Source organism: Myodes glareolus, chromosome 27, assembly GCF_982192425.1.
Source record: "Myodes glareolus chromosome 27, mMyoGla1.1, whole genome shotgun sequence".
Lineage (NCBI taxonomy): Eukaryota > Metazoa > Chordata > Mammalia > Rodentia > Cricetidae > Myodes > Myodes glareolus.
In genome coordinates this window covers 20647916-20657899 of record NC_142052.1, presented here as the reverse complement: position 1 = coordinate 20657899, position 9984 = coordinate 20647916, and positions in this window count along the sequence as shown.

The window sequence follows — 9984 nt, the reverse complement described above, 5'->3', positions numbered from 1 at the left end:
GAACAGACTGCTTCTCTTTCAGAGAAACGCATGTGAGTTTTTTGTGAAAGCTTGTAAGTAGCTTAAGACACTTTCAAAGGAAAGTGATTTTCTCTGAAAGGACAGCATTTAGAAAGTGAAGCAACACTCCATTCACTTCGCACAGTGAATTGAAGTGTTGGAACAGACTGCTTCTCTTACAGAGAAACGCATGTGAATTTCTGTTGAATGCTTGTAAGTAGCTTAAGGCACTTTCAAAGGAAAGTGATTTTCTCTGACAGGACAGCATTTAGAAAGTGAAGCAACACTCCATTCACTTCACACCGTGAATTGAAGTGTTGGAACAGACTGCTTCTCTTTCAGAGAAACGGATGTGAGTGTTTTGTGAAAGCTTGTAAGTAGCTTAAGGCACTTTCAAAGGAAAGTGATTTTCTCTGACAGGACAGCATTTAGAAAGTGAAGCAACACTCCATTCACTTCGCACAGTGAATTAAAGTGTTGGAACAGACTGCTTCTCTTTCAGAGAAACGCATGTGAATTTCTGTTGAATGCTTGTAAGTAGCTTAAGGCACTTTCAAAGGAAAGTGATTTTCTCTGAAAGGACAGCATTTGGAAAGTGAAGCAACACTCCATTCACTTCGCACAATGAATTGAAGTGTTGGAACAGACTGCTTCTCTTTCAGAGAAACGCATGTGAATTTCTGTTCAATGCTTGTAAGTAGCTTAAGGCACTTTCAAAGGAAAGTGATTTTCTCTGAAAGGACAGCATTTAGAAAGTGAAGCAACACTCCATTCACTTCGCACAGTGAATTGAAGTGTTGGAACAGACTGCTTCTCTTTCAGAGAAACGCATGTGAATTTCTGTTGAATGCTTGTAAGTAGCTTAAGGCACTTTCAAAGGAAAGTGATTTTCTCTGAAAGGACAGCATTTAGAAAGTGAAGCAACACTCCATTCACTTCGCACAGTGAATTGAAGTGTTGGAACAGACTGCTTCTCTTTCAGAGAAACGGATGTGAGTTTTTTGTGAAAGCTTGTAAGTAGCTTAGGCACTTTCAAAGGAAAGTGATTTTCTCTGAATGGACAGCATTTAGAAAGTGAAGCAACACTCCATTCACTTCGCACAGTGAATTGAAGTGTTGGAACAGACTGCTTCTCTTTCAGAGAAACGCATGTGAATTTCTGTTGAATGCTTGTAAGTAGCTTAAGGCACTTTCAAAGGAAAGTGATTTTCTCTGAAAGGACAGCATTTAGAAAGTGAAGCAACACTCCATTCACTTCGTACAGTGAATTGAAGTGTTGGAACAGACTGCTTCTCTTTCAGAGAAACGCATGTGAGTTTTTTGTGAAAGCTTGTAAGTAGCTTAAGGCACTTTCAAAGGAAAGTGATTTTCTCTGAAAGGACAGCATTTAGAAAGTGAAGCAACACTCCATTCACTTCGCACAGTGAATTGAAGTGTTGGAACAGACTGCTTCTCTTTCAGAGAAACGCATGTGAATTTCTGTTGAATGCTTGTAAGTAGCTTAAGGCACTTTCAAAGGAAAGTGATTTTCTCTGAAAGGACAGCATTTAGAAAGTGAAGCAACACTCCATTCACTTCGCACAGTGAATTGAAGTGTTGGAACAGACTGCTTCTCTTTCAGAGAAACGCATGTGAGTTTTTTGTGAAAGCTTGTAAGTAGCTTAAGGCACTTTCAAAGGAAAGTGATTTTCTCTGAAAGGACAGCATTTAGAAAGTGAAGCAACACTCCATTCACTTCGCACAGTGAATTGAAGTGTTGGAACAGACTGCTTCTCTTTCAGAGAAACGCATGTGAATTTCTGTTGAATGCTTGTAAGTAGCTTAAGGCACTTTCAAAGGAAAGTGATTTTCTCTGAAAGGACAGCATTTAGAAAGTGAAGCAACACTCCATTCACTTCGCACAGTGAATTGAAGTGTTGGAACAGACTGCTTCTCTTTCAGAGAAACGCATGTGAGTTTATTGTGAAAGCTTGTAAGTAGCTTAAGGCACTTTCAAAGGAAAGTGATTTTCTCTGAAAGGACAGCATTTAGAAAGTGAAGCAACACTCCATTCACTTCGCACAGTGAATTGAAGTGTTGGAACAGACTGCTTCTCTTTCAGAGAAACGCATGTGAATTTCTGTTCAATGCTTGTAAGAAGCTTAAGGCACTTTCAAAGGAAAGTGATTTTCTCTGAAAGGACAGCATTTAGAAAGTGAAGCAACACTCCATTCACTTCGCACAGTGAATTGAAGTGTTGGAACAGACTGCTTCTCTTTCAGAGAAACGCATGTGAATTTCTGTTGAATGCTTGTAAGTAGCTTAAGGCACTTTCAAAGGAAAGTGATTTTCTCTGAAAGGACAGCATTTAGAAAGTGAAGCAACACTCCATTCACTTCACACAGTGAATTGAAATGTTGGAACAGACTGCTTGTCTTTCAGAGAAACGGATGTGAGTTTTTTGTGAAAGCTTGTAAGTAGCTTAAGGCACTTTCAAAGGAAAGTGATTTTCTCTGAAAGGACAGCATTTAGAAAGTGAAGCAACACTCCATTCACTTCGCACAGTGAATTGAAGTGTTGGAACAGACTGCTTCTCTTTCAGAGAAACGCATGTGAGTTTTTGTGAAAGCTTGTAAGTAGCTTAAGGCACTTTCAAAGGAAAGTGATTTTCTCTGAAAGGACAGCATTTAGAAAGTGAAGCAACACTCCATTCACTTCGCACAGTGAATTGAAGTGTTGGAACAGACTGCTTCTCTTTCAGAGAAACGCATGTGAGTTTTTTGTGAAAGCTTGTAAGTAGCTTAAGGCACTTTCAAAGGAAAGTGATTTTCTCTGAAAGGACAGCATTTAGAAAGTGAAGCAACACTCCATTCACTTCGCACAGTGAATTGACGTATTGGAACAGACTGCTTCTCTTTCAGAGAATCGCATGTGAATTTCTGTTGAATGCTTGTAAGTAGCTTAAGGCACTTTCAAAGGAAAGTGATTTTCTCTGAAAGGACAGCATTTAGAAAGTGAAGCAACACTCCATTCACTTCGCACAGTGAATTGAAGTGTTGGAACAGACTGCTTCTCTTTCAGAGAAACGCATGTGAGTTTTTTGTGAAAGCTTGTAAGTAGCTTAAGGCACTTTCAAAGGAAAGTGATTTTCTCTGAAAGGACAGCATTTAGAAAGTGAAGCAACACTCCATTCACTTCGCACAGTGAATTGAAGTGTTGGAACAGACTGCTTCTCTTTCAGAGAAACGCATGTGAATTTCTGTTCAATGCTTGTAAGTAGCTTAAGGCACTTTCAAAGGAAAGTGATTTTCTCTGAAAGGACAGAATTTAGAAAGTGAAGCAACACTCCATTCACTTCGCACAGTGAATTGACGTGTTTGAACAGACTGCTTCTCTTTCAGAGAAACGGATGTGAGTTTTTTGTGAAAGCTTGTAAGTAGCTTAAGGCACTTTCAAAGGAAAGTGATTTTCTCTGAAAGGACAGCATTTAGAAAGAGAAGCAACACTCCATTCACTTCGCACAGTGAATTGAAGTGTTGGAACAGACTGCTTCTCTTTCAGAGAAATGCATGTGAATTTCTGTTGAATGCTTGTAAGTAGCTTAAGGCACTTTCAAAGGAAAGTGATTTTCTCTGAAAGGACAGCATTTAGAAAGTGAAGCAACACTCCATTCACTTCGCACAGTGAATTGAAGTGTTGGAACAGACTGCTTCTCTTTCAGAGAAACGCATGTGAGTTTTTTGTGAAAGCTTGTAAGTAGCTTAAGGCACTTTCAAAGGAAAGTGATTTTCTCTGAAAGGACAGCATTTAGAAAGTGAAGCAACACTCCATTCACTTCGCACAGTGAATTGAAGTGTTGGAACAGACTGCTTCTCTTTCAGAGAAACGCATGTGAGTTTTTTGTGAAAGCTTGTAAGTAGCTTAAGACACTTTCAAAGGAAAGTGATTTTCTCTGAAAGGACAGCATTTAGAAAGTGAAGCAACACTCCATTCACTTCGCACAGTGAATTGAAGTGTTGGAACAGACTGCTTCTCTTTCAGAGAAACGCATGTGAATTTCTGTTGAATGCTTGTAAGTAGCTTAAGGCACTTTCAAAGGAAAGTGATTTTCTCTGACAGGACAGCATTTAGAAAGTGAAGCAGCACTCCATTCACTTCACACCGTGAATTGAAGTGTTGGAACAGACTGCTTCTCTTTCAGAGAAACGGATGTGAGTGTTTTGTGAAAGCTTGTAAGTAGCTTAAGGCACTTTCAAAGGAAAGTGATTTTCTCTGACAGGACAGCATTTAGAAAGTGAAGCAACACTCCATTCACTTCGCACAGTGAATTAAAGTGTTGGAACAGACTGCTTCTCTTTCAGAGAAACGCATGTGAATTTCTGTTGAATGCTTGTAAGTAGCTTAAGGCACTTTCAAAGGAAAGTGATTTTCTCTGAAAGGACAGCATTTGGAAAGTGAAGCAACACTCCATTCACTTCGCACAATGAATTGAAGTGTTGGAACAGACTGCTTCTCTTTCAGAGAAACGCATGTGAATTTCTGTTCAATGCTTGTAAGTAGCTTAAGGCACTTTCAAAGGAAAGTGATTTTCTCTGAAAGGACAGCATTTAGAAAGTGAAGCAACACTCCATTCACTTCGCACAGTGAATTGAAGTGTTGGAACAGACTGCTTCTCTTTCAGAGAAACGCATGTGAATTTCTGTTGAATGCTTGTAAGTAGCTTAAGGCACTTTCAAAGGAAAGTGATTTTCTCTGAAAGGACAGCATTTAGAAAGTGAAGCAACACTCCATTCACTTCGCACAGTGAATTGAAGTGTTGGAACAGACTGCTTCTCTTTCAGAGAAACGGATGTGAGTTTTTTGTGAAAGCTTGTAAGTAGCTTAAGGCACTTTCAAAGGAAAGTGATTTTCTCTGAAAGGACAGCATTTAGAAAGTGAAGCAACACTCCATTCACTTCGCACAGTGAATTGAAGTGTTGGAACAGACTGCTTCTCTTTCAGAGAAACGCATGTGAATTTCTGTTCAGTGCTTGTAAGTAGCTTAAGGCACTTTCAAAGGAAAGTGATTTTCTCTGAAAGGACAGCATTTAGAAAGTGAAGCAACACTCCATTCACTTCGCACAGTGAATTGAAGTGTTGGAACAGACTGCTTCTCTTTCAGAGAAACGCATGTGAGTTTTTTGTGAAAGCTTGTAAGTAGCTTAAGGCACTTTCAAAGGAAAGTGATTTTCTCTGAAAGGACAGCATTTAGAAAGTGAAGCAACACTCCATTCACTTCGCACAGTGAATTGAAGTGTTGGAACAGACTGCTTCTCTTTCAGAGAAACGCATGTGAATTTCTGTTGAATGCTTGTAAGTAGCTTAAGGCACTTTCAAAGGAAAGTGATTTTCTCTGAAAGGACAGCATTTAGAAAGTGAAGCAACACTCCATTCACTTCGCACAGTGAATTGAAGTGTTGGAACAGACTGCTTCTCTTTCAGAGAAACGCATGTGAGTTTTTTGTGAAAGCTTGTAAGTAGCTTAAGGCACTTTCAAAGGAAAGTGATTTTCTCTGAAAGGACAGCATTTAGAAAGTGAAGCAACACTCCATTCACTTCGCACAGTGAATTGAAGTGTTGGAACAGACTGCTTCTCTTTCAGAGAAACGCATGTGAATTTCTGTTGAATGCTTGTAAGTAGCTTAAGGCACTTTCAAAGGAAAGTGATTTTCTCTGAAAGGACAGCATTTAGAAAGTGAAGCAACACTCCATTCACTTCGCACAGTGAATTGAAGTGTTGGAACAGACTGCTTCTCTTTCAGAGAAACGCATGTGAGTTTATTGTGAAAGCTTGTAAGTAGCTTAAGGCACTTTCAAAGGAAAGTGATTTTCTCTGAAAGGACAGCATTTAGAAAGTGAAGCAACACTCCATTCACTTCGCACAGTGAATTGAAGTGTTGGAACAGACTGCTTCTCTTTCAGAGAAACGCATGTGAATTTCTGTTCAATGCTTGTAAGAAGCTTAAGGCACTTTCAAAGGAAAGTGATTTTCTCTGAAAGGACAGCATTTAGAAAGTGAAGCAACACTCCATTCACTTCGCACAGTGAATTGAAGTGTTGGAACAGACTGCTTCTCTTTCAGAGAAACGCATGTGAATTTCTGTTGAATGCTTGTAAGTAGCTTAAGGCACTTTCAAAGGAAAGTGATTTTCTCTGAAAGGACAGCATTTAGAAAGTGAAGCAACACTCCATTCACTTCACACAGTGAATTGAAATGTTGGAACAGACTGCTTGTCTTTCAGAGAAACGGATGTGAGTTTTTTGTGAAAGCTTGTAAGTAGCTTAAGGCACTTTCAAAGGAAAGTGATTTTCTCTGAAAGGACAGCATTTAGAAAGTGAAGCAACACTCCATTCACTTCGCACAGTGAATTGAAGTGTTGGAACAGACTGCTTCTCTTTCAGAGAAACGCATGTGAATTTCTGTTGAATGCTTGTAAGTAGCTTAAGGCACTTTCAAAGGAAAGTGATTTTCTCTGAAAGGACAGCATTTAGAAAGTGAAGCAACACTCCATTCACTTCGCACAGTGAATTGAAGTGTTGGAACAGACTGCTTCTCTTTCAGAGAAACGCATGTGAGTTTTTTGTGAAAGCTTGTAAGTAGCTTAAGGCACTTTCAAAGGAAACTGATTTTCTCTGAAAGGACAGCATTTAGAAAGTGAAGCAACACTCCATTCACTTCGCACAGTGAATTGAAGTGTTGGAACAGACTGCTTCTCTTTCAGAGAAACGCATGTGAATTTCTGTTGAATGCTTGTAAGTAGCTTAAGGCACTTTCAAAGGAAAGTGATTTTCTCTGAAAGGACAGCATTTAGAAAGTGAAGCAACACTCCATTCACTTCGCACAGTGAATTGAAGTGTTGGAACAGACTGCTTCTCTTTCAGAGAAACGCATGTGAGTTTTTTGTGAAAGCTTGTATGTAGCTTAAGGCACTTTCAAAGGAAAGTGATTTTCTCTGAAAGGACAGCATTTAGAAAGTGAAGCAACACTCCATTCACTTCGCACAGTGAATTGAAGTGTTGGAACAGACTGCTTCTCTTTCAGAGAAACGCATGTGAGTTTTTTGTGAAAGCTTGTAAGTAGCTTAAGGCACTTTCAAAGGAAAGTGATTTTCTCTGAAAGGACAGCATTTAGAAAGTGAAGCAACACTCCATTCACTTCACACAGTGAATTGAAGTGTTGGAACAGACTGCTTCTCTTTCAGAGAATCGCATGTGAATTTCTGTTGAATGCTTGTAAGTAGCTTAAGGCACTTTCAAAGGAAAGTGATTTTCTCTGAAAGGACAGCATTTAGAAAGTGAAGCAACACTCCATTCACTTCGCACAGTGAATTGAAGTGTTGGAACAGACTGCTTCTCTTTCAGAGAAACGCATGTGAATTTCTGTTGAATGCTTGTAAGTAGCTTAGGGCACTTTCAAAGGAAAGTGATTTTCTCTGAAAGGACAGCATTTAGAAAGTGAAGCAACACTCCATTCACTTCGCACAGTGAATTGAAGTGTTGGAACAGACTGCTTCTCTTTCAGAGAAACGCATGTGAATTTCTGTTGAATGCTTGTAAGTAGCTTAAGGCACTTTCAAAGGAAAGTGATTTTCTCTGAAAGGACAGCATTTAGAAAGTGAAGCAACACTCCATTCACTTTGCACAGTGAATTGAAGTGTTGGAACAGACTGCTTCTCTTTCAGAGAAACGCATGTGAATTTCTGTTGAATGCTTGTAAGTAGCTTAAGGCACTTTCAAAGGAAAGTGATTTTCTCTGAAAGGACAGCATTTAGAAAGTGATGCAACACTTCATTCACTTCGCACAGTGAATTGAAGTGTTGGAACAGACTGCTTCTCTTTCAGAGAAACGCATGTGAGTTTTTTGTGAAAGCTTGTAAGTAGCTTAAGGCACTTTGAAAGGAAAGTGATTTTCTCTGAAAGGACAGCATTTAGAAAGTGAAGCAACACTCCATTCACTTCGCACAGTGAATTGAAGTGTTGGAACAGACTGCTTCTCTTTCAGAGAAACGCATGTGAGTTTTTTGTGAAAGCTTGTAAGTAGCTTAAGGCACTTTCAAAGAAAAGTGATTTTCTCTGAAAGGACAGCATTTAGAAAGTGAAGCAACACTCCATTCACTTCGCACAGTGAATTGAAGTGTTGGAACAGACTGCTTCTCTTTCAGAGAATCGCATGTGAATTTCTGTTGAATGCTTGTAAGTAGCTTAAGGCACTTTCAAAGGAAAGTGATTTTCTCTGAAAGGACAGCATTTAGAAAGTGAAGCAACACTCCATTCACTTCGCACAGTGAATTGAAGTGTTGGAACAGACTGCTTCTCTTTCAGAGAAACGCATGTGAATTTCTGTTGAATGCTTGTAAGTAGCTTAAGGCACTTTCAAAGGAAAGTGATTTTCTCTGAAAGGACAGCATTTAGAACTTGAAGCAACACTCCATTCACTTCGCACAGTGAATTGAAGTGTTGGAACAGACTGCTTCTCTTTCAGAGAAACGCATGTGAGTTTTTTGTGAAAGCTTGTAAGTAGCTTAAGGCACTTTCAAAGGAAAGTGATTTTCTCTGAAAGGACAGCATTTAGAAAGTGAAGCAACACTCCATTCACTTCGCACAGTGAATTGAAGTGTTGGAACAGACTGCTTCTCTTTCAGAGAAACGCATGTGAGTTTTTTGTGAAAGCTTGTAAGTAGCTTAAGTCACTTCCAAAGAAAGTGATTTTCTCTGAAAGGACAGCATTTAGAAAGTGAAGCAACACTCCATTCACTTCGCACAGTGAATTAAAGTGTTGGAACAGACTGCTTCTCTTTCAGAGAAACGCATGTGAATTTCTGTTGAATGCTTGTAAGTAGCTTAAGGCACTTTCAAAGGAAAGTGATTTTCTCTGAAAGGACAGCATTTGGAAAGTGAAGCAACACTCCATTCACTTCGCACAATGAATTGAAGTGTTGGAACAGACTGCTTCTCTTTCAGAGAAACGCATGTGAATTTCTGTTCAATGCTTGTAAGTAGCTTAAGGCACTTTCAAAGGAAAGTGATTTTCTCTGAAAGGACAGCATTTAGAAAGTGAAGCAACACTCCATTCACTTCGCACAGTGAATTGAAGTGTTGGAACAGACTGCTTCTCTTTCAGAGAAACGCATGTGAATTTCTGTTGAATGCTTGTAAGTAGCTTAAGGCACTTTCAAAGGAAAGTGATTTTCTCTGAAAGGACAGCATTTAGAAAGTGAAGCAACACTCCATTCACTTCGCACAGTGAATTGAAGTGTTGGAACAGACTGCTTCTCTTTCAGAGAAACGGATGTGAGTTTTTTGTGAAAGCTTGTAAGTAGCTTAAGGCACTTTCAAAGGAAAGTGATTTTCTCTGAAAGGACAGCATTTAGAAAGTGAAGCAACACTCCATTCACTTCGCACAGTGAATTGAAGTGTTGGAACAGACTGCTTCTCTTTCAGAGAAACGCATGTGAATTTCTGTTCAATGCTTGTAAGTAGCTTAAGGCACTTTCAAAGGAAAGTGATTTTCTCTGAAAGGACAGCATTTAGAAAGTGATGCAACACTTCATTCACTTCGCACAGTGAATTGAAGTGTTGGAACAGACTGCTTCTCTTTCAGAGAAACGCATGTGAGTTTTTTGTGAAAGCTTGTAAGTAGCTTAAGGCACTTTGAAAGGAAAGTGATTTTCTCTGAAAGGACAGCATTTAGAAAGTGAAGCAACACTCCATTCACTTCGCACAGTGAATTGAAGTGTTGGAACAGACTGCTTCTCTTTCAGAGAAACGCATGTGAGTTTTTTGTGAAAGCTTGTAAGTAGCTTAAGGCACTTTCAAAGAAAAGTGATTTTCTCTGAAAGGACAGCATTTAGAAAGTGAAGCAACACTCCATTCACTTCGCACAGTGAATTGAAGTGTTGGAACAGACTGCTTCTCTTTCAGAGAATCGCATGTGAATTTCTGTTGAATGCTTGTAAGTAGCTTAAG